General features: G+C 46.7%; 1 protein-coding gene across 1 annotated transcript in view; it reads right to left on the reverse strand.

Annotated features, from left to right (window-relative positions):
- Nucleotides 1-2,995, reverse strand: part of LOC134936574 (CD209 antigen-like protein C) — a 74,110-nt gene extending 71,115 nt beyond the window's left edge. Inside the window, exon 1 of the mRNA XM_063931664.1 lies at nt 2,920-2,995. The gene's annotated coding sequence lies outside the window, so the exon portion shown is untranslated. The remainder of the gene's footprint in view (nt 1-2,919) is intronic.
- Between the last annotated feature and the right edge of the window lie 9,089 nt (nt 2,996-12,084).

Raw genomic sequence — 12,084 nt, forward strand, 5'->3', positions numbered from 1 at the left:
TGCTCCTCCATCCATGCTGTCATCTCAGCGTTACAGATGTAGGTTTTATATTTAAAATAAAAAATGTATTTATGTAAGCAATGTTTGGAATGACTGTGGGGGGGGGATGTGGGTGGCAGCAATTATTATTGGGGGCAGTGGGTGGAATTATTATGGGGGGCAATGGGGTGGAATTACTGGGGGGGCAATGGGGTGGAATTACTGGGGGGGGGGGCAGTGTGTGGAATTACTGGGGGGAAAGTGTATGGCATTATTAAGGATTAGATATGTTTTACCGACAAACGTGATGTTGGCTGTCAGTATACCGATCGCGGCATCCCGTCAGTTTAATTACTGTGGGGGCCAATGTGTTTTTTTTTCCCGTGGCGCACTGATGGTGTGCCTTGGCAATTTTAAACTCTTATCGGTGTGCCGCGAATTGAAAAAGGTTGAAAATCACTGCCTTAGTCCCTCGCTGCAGTGAGTCTGTTGCCAGCAGATCTCACTGAAAATAAAAAACCTAAATATACTTTCTTTCTAGGTGCTCAGGAGAGCCGCTAGTGTGCATCCAGCTCGGCCGGGCACAAGAATCTAACTGAGGTCTGGAGGAGGGTCTTAGTGGGAGGAGCCAGTGCACACCAGTAGTCTAAAGCTTTCTTTGTAGTTGTGCCCAGTCTCCTGCGGAGCCGCTAATCCCCATGGTCCTTACGGAGTCCCCAGCATCCACTTAGGACGTTAGAGAAATATAAGGTTACATACATATACAGATGCAGCAGTGCCCGGCACTCTCAACAATATTCACAATGGCCCATGAGGATTTAATAGCAGACATAGTGGAGGCGGCACTCAACAGACATCATAAGGCAAACAAAAATCACTGTACCAACCACATGTACAGCACTAACGTTTCGGAACATTGGGGCTAATTCCAAGTTGATCGCAGCAGGATTTTTGATAGCAATTGGGCAAAACCATGTGCACTGCAGGTGGGGCAGATATAACGTGCAGAAAGAGTTAGATTTGGGTGGGTTATTTTATTGCTGTGCAGGGTAAATACTGGCTGCTTTATTTTTACACTGCAAATTAGATTGCAGATTAAACACACCCCACCCAAATCTCTCTCTCTCTGCACATGTTATATCTGTCCCCCCTGCAGTGCACATGGGTGGTCATCCTGAGTTGTTCGCTCGCAAGCTGCTTTTAGCAGCTTTGCACATGCTAAGCCGCCGCCTACTGGGAGTGAATCTTAGCTTCTTAAAATTGCGAACGAAAGATACGCAATATTGCGAAAAGACTTCTCTGTGCTGTTTCTGAGTAGCTCGAGACTTACTCTGCCAGTGCGATCAGTTCAGTTCCTGGTTTGACGTCACAAACACACCCAGCGTTCGCCCAGACACTCCTCCGTTTCTCCAGCCACTCCCGCGTTTTTCCCAGAAACGGTAGCGTTTTTTCCCACACGCCCATAAAACGGCCAGTTTCCGCCCAGAAACACCCACTTCCTGTCAATCACATTACGATCACCAGAACGAAGAAAAAACCTCGTAATGCGGTGAGTAAAAATCCTAACTGCATAGCAAATTTACTTGGCGCAGTCGCAGTGCGAACATTGCGCATGCGCAATAAGCGGAAAATCGCTGCGATGCGAAAAAAAATACAGAGCGAACAACTCGGAATGACCACCATGGTTATGCCCAACTGCTAAAATATTTGCTGCTGCGATCAACTCTAAATTAGGCCCAATAAGCCTTCATCAGTGAACTCTGATGAAGGAATAAAGGCCCTCATTCCGAGTTGTTCGCTCGCAAGGCGAATGTAGCAGAGTTACACACGCTAAGCCGCCGCCTACTGGGAGTGAATCTAAACATCTTAAATGTGCGACCGATGTATTCGCAATATTGCGATCAAAACCGAGTTAGCAGTTTCTGAGTAACTCCAGACTTACTCTGCCTGTGCGATCAATTCAGTGCTTTTCGGTCCCGGCTGACGTCATAAACACACCCAGCGTTCGCCCAAGCACTCCCACCGTTTCTCCAGACACGCCTGCGTTTTTTCCGGAAACGGTAGCGTTTCCTGCCACACGCCCCTAAAACGCCGTACATCCGCCCAGTAACACCCATTTCCTGTCAATCACAATGCGTTCTCCGGAGCGACGAAAAAGCCGTGAGTAAAATTACTTTCTTCTTAGTAAAGTTACTTGACGCATGCGCAGTGCGAACATTACGCATGCGCACTAAGAGAATTCTCACTGCGATGCGATGAAAAATACCGAGCGAACAACTCGGAATGAGGGCCCAAGTTCTGATACGTTAGTATTTGCCTTATGAAGTCCGTTGAGTGCCGCCCCCACTATATGATAGATAGATAGATAGATTTTTTTTTTCCCCCCTGGTAAAAAAAAGGCAGGGGCAATCAGATTTTATTAAAAAAAAACTATATACAAGGTCACGGTATACCAATGTGTCGAGGCTACGGGCTCCTGACTTTTTTAACCGGATTACAATTAAATACAGAAGCACCTGAGTGTCAGTCCACGGTACACACACACACACACATACATACATTATCATACTTAAATAAACACACGCAGCACACACAGCATACATACACAGAGTATACTTGCACACACAGTAAACATACATACAGGAAGTATACATGCATACACATACACACACACACACACACTATACTGTACATGCACGCACACACACACTATACATGCACACAGCATAATACATACACATAGTACACATGCACACAGCATACATACATACATACATACATACATACTTATATTACATGCACATAGCATATATACATACTTATATTACATGCACAGTCACACAGCATATATACATATATACAGTTATACACACACTGTGATGACACACACCATTAAGAGGAAGCATGCCACCCATTCAATCACATGCTACTAGTACTCACCACGCAAACTGCTGCAGTATATGGGACAGCATGCCACATAGCTACTGGCCCTTTCTTCACCTGGCTTCTTGCAGAGTCAGTGGAGACTGAGAGACAGCAGCAGCCGCTGCCTGCTCTCACCCGGACGGCTGTTTCAAAGAAGACTCAGGAGTCATGTACTGCCTGCGAGGAGCTGCTCGTTATCGCTGCAGCTCCCCCTACAGGCAGCCAGCCGCCTGACAGTGTAGGGAGCTGGAGCAGCCGTGTATTGTATACACGCAATGAAAAAAAAAAAACATCTTTCAGCAGCGCTGATGATCGTCGGTCAGGGGGGCCCCCTAAGATTAGAGGGCCTGGGGGTACTGACCCCCTGTGACCCCCCCTTAATCCGGCTCTGAATATATATATACACACACACACACACATATACATAGCATATTAAACATGCATACATATATATATATATATACATACAGTACACGTATATATACACATGTATATATATCATATGTGTGTGTGTGTGTGTGTGTGTGTGTGTGTGTGTGTGTGTGTTTATATGTATGTATATACATGTGTATATATATGCATGCACATGGATATATACTGTATGTACTATAATTAAAATAATGTAAACTTTTATTAAGCACTTACAGGTGCCACCAGGAAGACAGCAGGCTACAGAGGATGCTAGTCAGCCATTAATAATACTCATGCAGCAACAACAACAAAAATATTATTATTATTTTTTTGGTGGAGGGGAGTTTCTGGGTGCTCGGAAACCCCCCATGGGTGCGCCACTGGGAGGCGCCACCCAAACAAAACAGAGCAAGCTGCAAGTATTATGACCACTTAGAGCAGATGGACGCTCCCATGGGTGATCGAGAAGATGCACTTCTCGAGCGATTTTTGCAGGCAGAGCAAGACATGAACAACACATTTATGGCCCAGCTGAAATCTATGCAGGAAACCTATAATAGGGATGCAAGAGAACGTCAGAGGGAAAATAAGAATTTACTTACCGATAATTCTATTTCTCGTAATCCGTAGTGGATGCTGGGGACTCCGTAAGGACCATGGGGAATAGCGGCTCCGCAGGAGACTGGGCACAAAAGTAAAGCTTTAGAACTACCTGGTGTGCACTGGCTCCTCCCCCTATGACCCTCCTCCAAGCCTCAGTTAGGATACTGTGCCCGGACGAGCGTACACAATAAGGAAGGATTTTGAATCCCGGGTAAGACTCATACCAGCCACACCAATCACACCATATAACTTGTGATCTAAACCCAGTTAACAGCATGATAACAGAGGAGCCTCTAGAAAAGATGGCTCACTACAGCAATAACCCGATTTTTTTGGTAACAATAACTATGTACCAGTATTGCAGACAATCCGCACTTGGGATGGGCGCCCAGCATCCACTACGGACTACGAGAAATAGAATTATCGGTAAGTAAATTCTTATTTTCTCTGACGTTCTAGTGGATGCTGGGGACTCCGTAAGGACCATGGGGATTATACTAGAGATGAGCGCCTGAAATTTTTCGGGTTTTGTGTTTTGGTTTTGGGTTCGGTTCCGCGGCCGTGTTTTGGGTTCGAACGCGTTTTGGCAAAACCTCACCGAATTTTTTTTGTCGGATTCGGGTGTGTTTTGGATTCGGGTGTTTTTTTCAAAAAACACTAAAAAACAGCTTAAATCATAGAATTTGGGGGTCATTTTGATCCCAAAGTATTATTAACCTCAAAAACCATAATTTACACTCATTTTCAGTCTATTCTGAATACCTCACACCTCACAATATTATTTTTAGTCCTAAAATTTGCACCGAGGTCGCTGTGTGAGTAAGATAAGCGACCCTAGTGGCCGACACAAACACCGGGCCCATCTAGGAGTGGCACTGCAGTGTCACGCAGGATGTCCCTTCCAAAAAACCCTCCCCAAACAGCACATGACGCAAAGAAAAAAAGAGGCGCAATGAGGTAGCTGTGTGAGTAAGATTAGCGACCCTAGTGGCCGACACAAACACCGGGCCCATCTAGGAGTGGCACTGCAGTGTCACGCAGGATGGCCCTTCCAAAAAACCCTCCCCAAACAGCACATGACGCAAAGAAAAAAAGAGGCGCAATGAGGTAGCTGTGTGAGTAAGATTAGCGACCCTAGTGGCCGACACAAACACCGGGCCCATCTAGGAGTGGCACTGCAGTGTCACGCAGGATGTCCCTTCCAAAAAACCCTCCCCAAACAGCACATGACGCAAAGAAAAAAAGAGGCGCAATGAGGTAGCTGTGTGAGTAAGATTAGCGACCCTAGTGGCCGACACAAACACCGGGCCCATCTAGGAGTGGCACTGCAGTGTCACGCAGGATGTCCCTTCCAAAAAACCCTCCCCAAACAGCACATGACGCAAAGAAAAAAAGAGGCGCAATGAGGTAGCTGACTGTGTGAGTAAGATTAGCGACCCTAGTGGCCGACACAAACACCGGGCCCATCTAGGAGTGGCACTGCAGTGTCACGCAGGATGTCCCTTCCAAAAAACCCTCCCCAATCAGCACATGATGCAAAGAAAAAGAAAAGAAAAAAGAGGTGCAAGATGGAATTGTCCTTGGGCCCTCCCACCCACCCTTATGTTGTATAAACAAAACAGGACATGCACACTTTAACCAACCCATCATTTCAGTGACAGGGTCTGCCACACGACTGTGACTGATATGACGGGTTGGTTTGGACCCCCCCCAAAAAAGAAGCAATTAATCTCTCCTTGCACAAACTGGCTCTACAGAGGCAAGATGTCCACCTCATCTTCACCCTCCGATATATCACCGTGTACATCCCCCTCCTCACAGATTATCAATTCGTCCCCACTGGAATCCACCATCTCAGCTCCCTGTGTACTTTGTGGAGGCAATTGCTGCTGGTCAATGTCTCCGCGGAGGAATTGATTATAATTCATTTTAATGAACATCATCTTCTCCACATTTTCTGGATGTAACCTCGTACGCCGATTGCTGACAAGGTGAGCGGCGGCACTAAACACTCTTTCGGAGTACACACTTGTGGGAGGGCAACTTAGGTAGAATAAAGCCAGTTTGTGCAAGGGCCTCCAAATTGCCTCTTTTTCCTGCCAGTATAAGTACGGACTGTGTGACGTGCCTACTTGGATGCGGTCACTCATATAATCCTCCACCATTCTATCAATGTTGAGAGAATCATATGCAGTGACAGTAGACGACATGTCCGTAATCGTTGTCAGGTCCTTCAGTCCGGACCAGATGTCAGCATCAGCAGTCGCTCCAGACTGCCCTGCATCACCGCCAGCGGGTGGGCTCGGAATTCTGAGCCTTTTCCTCGCACCCCCAGTTGCGGGAGAATGTGAAGGAGGAGATGTTGACAGGTCGCGTTCCGCTTGACTTGACAATTTTGTCACCAGCAGGTCTTTCAACCCCAGCAGACTTGTGTCTGCCGGAAAGAGAGATCCAAGGTAGGCTTTAAATCTAGGATCGAGCACGGTGGCCAAAATGTAGTGCTCTGATTTCAACAGATTGACCACCCGTGAATCCTTGTTAAGCGAATTAAGGGCTGCATCCACAAGTCCCACATGCCTAGCGGAATCGCTCCCTTTTAGCTCCTTCTTCAATGCCTCCAGCTTCTTCTGCAAAAGCCTGATGAGGGGAATGACCTGACTCAGGCTGGCAGTGTCTGAACTGACTTCACGTGTGGCAAGTTCAAAGGGCATCAGAACCTTGCACAACGTTGAAATCATTCTCCACTGCACTTGAGACAGGTGCATTCCACCTCCTATATCGTGCTCAATTGTATAGGCTTGAATGGCCTTTTGCTGCTCCTCCAACCTCTGAAGCATATAGAGGGTTGAATTCCACCTCGTTACCACTTCTTGCTTCAGATGATGGCAGGGCAGGTTCAGTAGTTTTTGGTGGTGCTCCAGTCTTCTGTACGTGGTGCCTGTACGCCGAAAGTGTCCCGCAATTCTTCTGGCCACCGACAGCATCTCTTGCACGCCCCTGTCGTTTTTTAAAAAATTCTGCACCACCAAATTCAAGGTATGTGCAAAACATGGGACGTGCTGGAATTTGCCCATATTTAATGCACACACAATATTGCTGGCGTTGTCCGATGCCACAAATCCACAGGAGAGTCCAATTGGGGTAAGCCATTCCGCGATGATCTTCCTCAGTTGCCGTAAGAGGTTTTCAGCTGTGTGCGTATTCTGGAAAGCGGTGATACAAAGCGTAGCCTGCCTAGGAAAGAGTTGGCGTTTGCGAGATGCTGCTACTGGTGCCGCCGCTGCTGTTCTTGCGGCGGGAGTCCATACATCTACCCAGTGGGCTGTCACAGTCATATAGTCCTGACCCTGCCCTGCTCCACTTGTCCACATGTCCGTGGTTAAGTGGACATTGGGTACAACTGCATTTTTTAGGACACTGGTGAGTCTTTTTCTGACGTCCGTGTACATTCTCGGTATCGCCTGCCTAGAGAAGTGGAACCTAGATGGTATTTGGTAACGGGGGCACACTGCCTCAATAAATTGTCTAGTTCCCTGTGAACTAACGGCGGATACCGGACGCACGTCTAACACCAACATAGTTGTCAAGGCCTCAGTTATCCGCTTTGCAGTAGGATGACTGCTGTGATATTTCATCTTCCTCGCAAAGGACTGTTGAACAGTCAATTGCTTACTGGAAGTAGTACAAGTGGGCTTACGACTTCCCCTCTGGGATGACCATCGACTCCCAGCGGCAACAACAGCAGCGCCAGCAGCAGTAGGCGTTACACGCAAGGATGCATCGGAGGAATCCCAGGCAGGAGAGGACTCGTCAGAATTGCCAGTGACATGGCCTGCAGGACTATTGGCATTCCTGGGGAAGGAGGAAATTGACACTGAGGGAGTTGGTGGGGTGGTTTGCGTGAGCTTGGTTACAAGAGGAAGGGATTTACTGGTCAGTGGACTGCTTCCGCTGTCACCCAAAGTTTTTGAACTTGTCACTGACTTATTATGAATGCGCTGCAGGTGACGTATAAGGGAGGATGTTCCGAGGTGGTTAACGTCCTTACCCCTACTTATTACAGCTTGACAAAGGGAACACACGGCTTGACACCTGTTGTCCGCATTTCTGGTGAAATACCTCCACACCGAAGAGCTGATTTTTTTGGTATTTTCACCTGGCATGTCAACGGCCATATTCCTCCCACGGACAACAGGTGTCTCCCCGGGTGCCTGACTTAAACAAACCACCTCACCATCAGAATCCTCCTGGTCAATTTCCTCCCCAGCGCCAGCAACACCCATATCCTCCTCATCCTGGTGTACTTCAACACTGACATCTTCAATCTGACTATCAGGAACTGGACTGCGGGTGCTCCTTCCAGCACTTGCAGGGGGCGTGCAAATGGTGGAAGGCGCATGCTCTTCACGTCCAGTGTTGGGAAGGTCAGGCATCGCAACCGACACAATTGGACTCTCCTTGTGGATTTGGGATTTCGAAGAATGCACAGTTCTTTGCTGTGCTGCTTTTGCCAGCTTGAGTCTTTTCATTTTTCTAGCGAGAGGCTGAGTGCTTCCATCCTCATGTGAAGCTGAACCACTAGCCATGAACATAGGCCAGGGCCTCAGCCGTTCCTTGCCACTCCGTGTGGTAAATGGCATATTGGCAAGTTTACGCTTCTCCTCCGACAATTTTATTTTAGGTTTTGGAGTCCTTTTTTTTCTGATATTTGGTGTTTTGGATTTGACATGCTCTGTACTATGACATTGGGCATCGGCCTTGGCAGACGACGTTGCTGGCATTTCATCGTCTCGGCCATGACTAGTGGCAGCAGCTTCAGCACGAGGTGGAAGTGGATCTTGATCTTTCCCTAATTTTGGAACCTCAACATTTTTGTTCTCCATATTTTAAAAGGCACAACTAAAAGGCACCTCAGGTAAACAATGGAGATGGATACTAGTATACAATTATGGACTGCCTGCCGACTGCAGACACAGAGGTAGCCACAGCCGTGAACTACCGTACTGTACTGTGTCTGCAGCTAATATAGACTGGTTGATAAAGAGAAGATGTCTATGTAACTATGTATGTATAAAGAAGACTGAAAAAAATCCACGGTTAGGTGGTATACAATTATGGACGGACTGCCTGCCGAGTGCAGACACAGAGGTAGCCACAGCCGTGAACTACCGTACTGTACTGTGTCTGCAGCTAATATAGACTGGTTGATAAAGAGAAGATGTCTATGTAACTATGTATGTATAAAGAAGAATGAAAAAAAACCACGGTTAGGTGGTATACAATTATGGACGGACTGCCTGCCGAGTGCAGACACAGAGGTAGCCACAGCCGTGAACTACCGTACTGTACTGTGTCTGCAGCTAATATAGACTGGTTGATAAAGAGAAGATGTCTATGTAACTATGTATGTATAAAGAAGAATGAAAAAAATCCACGGTTAGGTGGTATTACAATTATGGACGGACTGCCTGCCGAGTGCAGAGACACAGAGGTAGCCACAGCCGTGAACTACCGTACTGTGTCTGCTGCGACTGGATGATAAATGATATAAAAAATATATATATATCACTACTGCAGCCGGACAGGTATATATTATATATTATATAATGACGGACCTGCTGGACACTGTCTGTCAGCAGAATGAGTTTTATTTTTATAGAATAAAAAAAAAAAAACACACAAGTGAAGTCACACGACGAGTGTTTAACTTTTTCAGGCAATCACAATATAAGTATACTACTAACTATACTGGTGGTCAGTGTGGTCAGGTCACTGGTCAGTCACACTGGCAGTGGCACTCCTGCAGCAAAAGTGTGCACTGTTTAATTTTAATATAATATGTACTCCTGGCTCCTGCTATAACCTATAACTGGCACTGCAGTAGTGCTCTCCAGTCTCCCCCACAATTATAAGCTGTGTGAGCTGAGCAGTCAGACAGATATATAATATATATAGATGATGCAGCACACTGGCCTGAGCCTGAGCAGTGCACACAGATATGGTATGTGACTGACTGAGTCACTGTGTGTATCGCTTTTTTCAGGCAGAGAACGGATATATTAAATAAACTGCACTGTGTGTCTGGTGGTCACTCACTATATAATATATTATGTACTCCTGGCTCCTGCTATAACCTATAACTGGCACTGCAGTAGTGCTCCCCAGTCTCCCCCACAATTATAAGCTGTGTGAGCTGAGCAGTCAGACAGATATATATAATATTATATATAGATAATAGATGATGCAGCACACTGGCCTGAGCCTGAGCAGTGCACACAGATATGGTATGTGACTGACTGAGTCACTGTGTGTATCGCTTTTTTCAGGCAGAGAACGGATATATTAAATAAACTGCACTGTGTGTCTGGTGGTCACTCACTATATAATATATTATGTACTCCTGGCTCCTGCTATAACCTATAACTGGCACTGCAGTAGTGCTCCCCAGTCTCCCCCACAATTATAAGCTGTGTGAGCTGAGCAGTCAGACAGATATATATAATATTATATATAGATAATAGATGATGCAGCACACTGGCCTGAGCCTGAGCAGTGCACACAGATATGGTATGTGACTGACTGAGTCACTGTGTGTATCGCTTTTTTCAGGCAGAGAACGGATATATTAAATAAACTGCACTGTGTGTCTGGTGGTCACTCACTATATAATATATTATGTACTCCTGGCTCCTGCTATAACCTATAACTGGCACTGCAGTAGTGCTCCCCAGTCTCCCCCACAATTATAAGCTGTGTGAGCTGAGCAGTCAGACAGATATATATAATATTATATATAGATAATAGATGATGCAGCACACTGGCCTGAGCCTGAGCAGTGCACACAGATATGGTATGTGACTGAGTCACTGTGTGCTGTGTATCGCTTTTTTCAGGCAGAGAACGGATTATAAAGTAAACTGCACTGTCCTCACTAGTAAACTCTCTCCACTCAGTCTCTACACTTCTACAGTAACAGTACTCCTCCTAGTCAGCTCCAGTAAATCTCTCTCAGTCTCTTATAATCTAAATGGAGAGGACGCCAGCCACGTCCTCTCCCTATCAATCTCAATGCACGTGTGAAAATGGCGGCGACGCGCGGCTCCTTATATAGAATCCGAGTCTCGCGATAGAATCCGAGCCTCGCGAGAATCCGACAGCGTCATGATGACGTTCGGGCGCGCTCGGGTTAACCGAGCAAGGCGGGAAGATCCGAGTCGCTCGGACCCGTGAAAAAAAACATGAAGTTCTGGCGGGTTCGGATTCAGAGAAACCGAACCCGCTCATCTCTAGATTATACCAAAGCTCCCAAACGGGCGGGAGAGTGCGGATGACTCTGCAGCACCAAATGAGAGAACTCCAGGTCCTCCTCAGCCAGGGTATCAAATTTGTAGAATTTTACAAACGTATTTGCTCCTGACCAAGTAGCTGCTCGGCAAAGTTGTAAAGCCGAGACCCCTCGGGCAGCCGCCCAAGATGAGCCCACCTTCCTTGTGGAATGGGCTTTTACAGATTTTGTCTGTGGCAGGCCTGCCACAGAATGTGCAAGCTGAATTGTACTACAAATCCAACGAGCAATAGTCTGCTTAGAAGCAGGAGCACCCAGCATGTTGGGTGCATACAGAATAAACAACGAGTCAGATTTTCTGACTCTAGCCGTCCTGGAAACCTATATTTCCAGGGCCCTGACAACGTCTAGCAACTTGGAGTCCTCCAAGTCCCTAGTAGCCGCAGGCACCACAATAGGTTGATTCAAGTGAAACGCTGAAAACCACCTTAGGGAGAAACTGAGGACAAGTCCTCAATTCCGCCCTGTCCGAATGGAAAATCAGATGAGGGCTTTTACAGGATAAAGCCGCCAATTCTGACACGCACCTGGCCCAGGCCAGGGCCAACAGCATGACCACTTTCCATGTGAGATATTTTAACTCCACATATTTAAGTGGTTCAAACCAATGTGACTTTTGGAACCCAAAAACTACATTTAGATCCCAAGGTGCCACTGGAGGCACAAAAGGAGGCTGTATATACAGTACCCCTTTCACAAACGTCTGAACTTCAGGGACTGAAGCTAGTTCTTTCTGGAAGAAAATTGACAGGGCCGAAATTTGAACCTTATTGGACCCCCATTTCAGGCCCATAGACACTCCTGTTTGCAGGAAATGTAGG

The sequence above is a fragment of the Pseudophryne corroboree genome, chromosome 6 (assembly GCF_028390025.1).
Source record: "Pseudophryne corroboree isolate aPseCor3 chromosome 6, aPseCor3.hap2, whole genome shotgun sequence".
NCBI classification, from domain to species: domain Eukaryota; kingdom Metazoa; phylum Chordata; class Amphibia; order Anura; family Myobatrachidae; genus Pseudophryne; species Pseudophryne corroboree.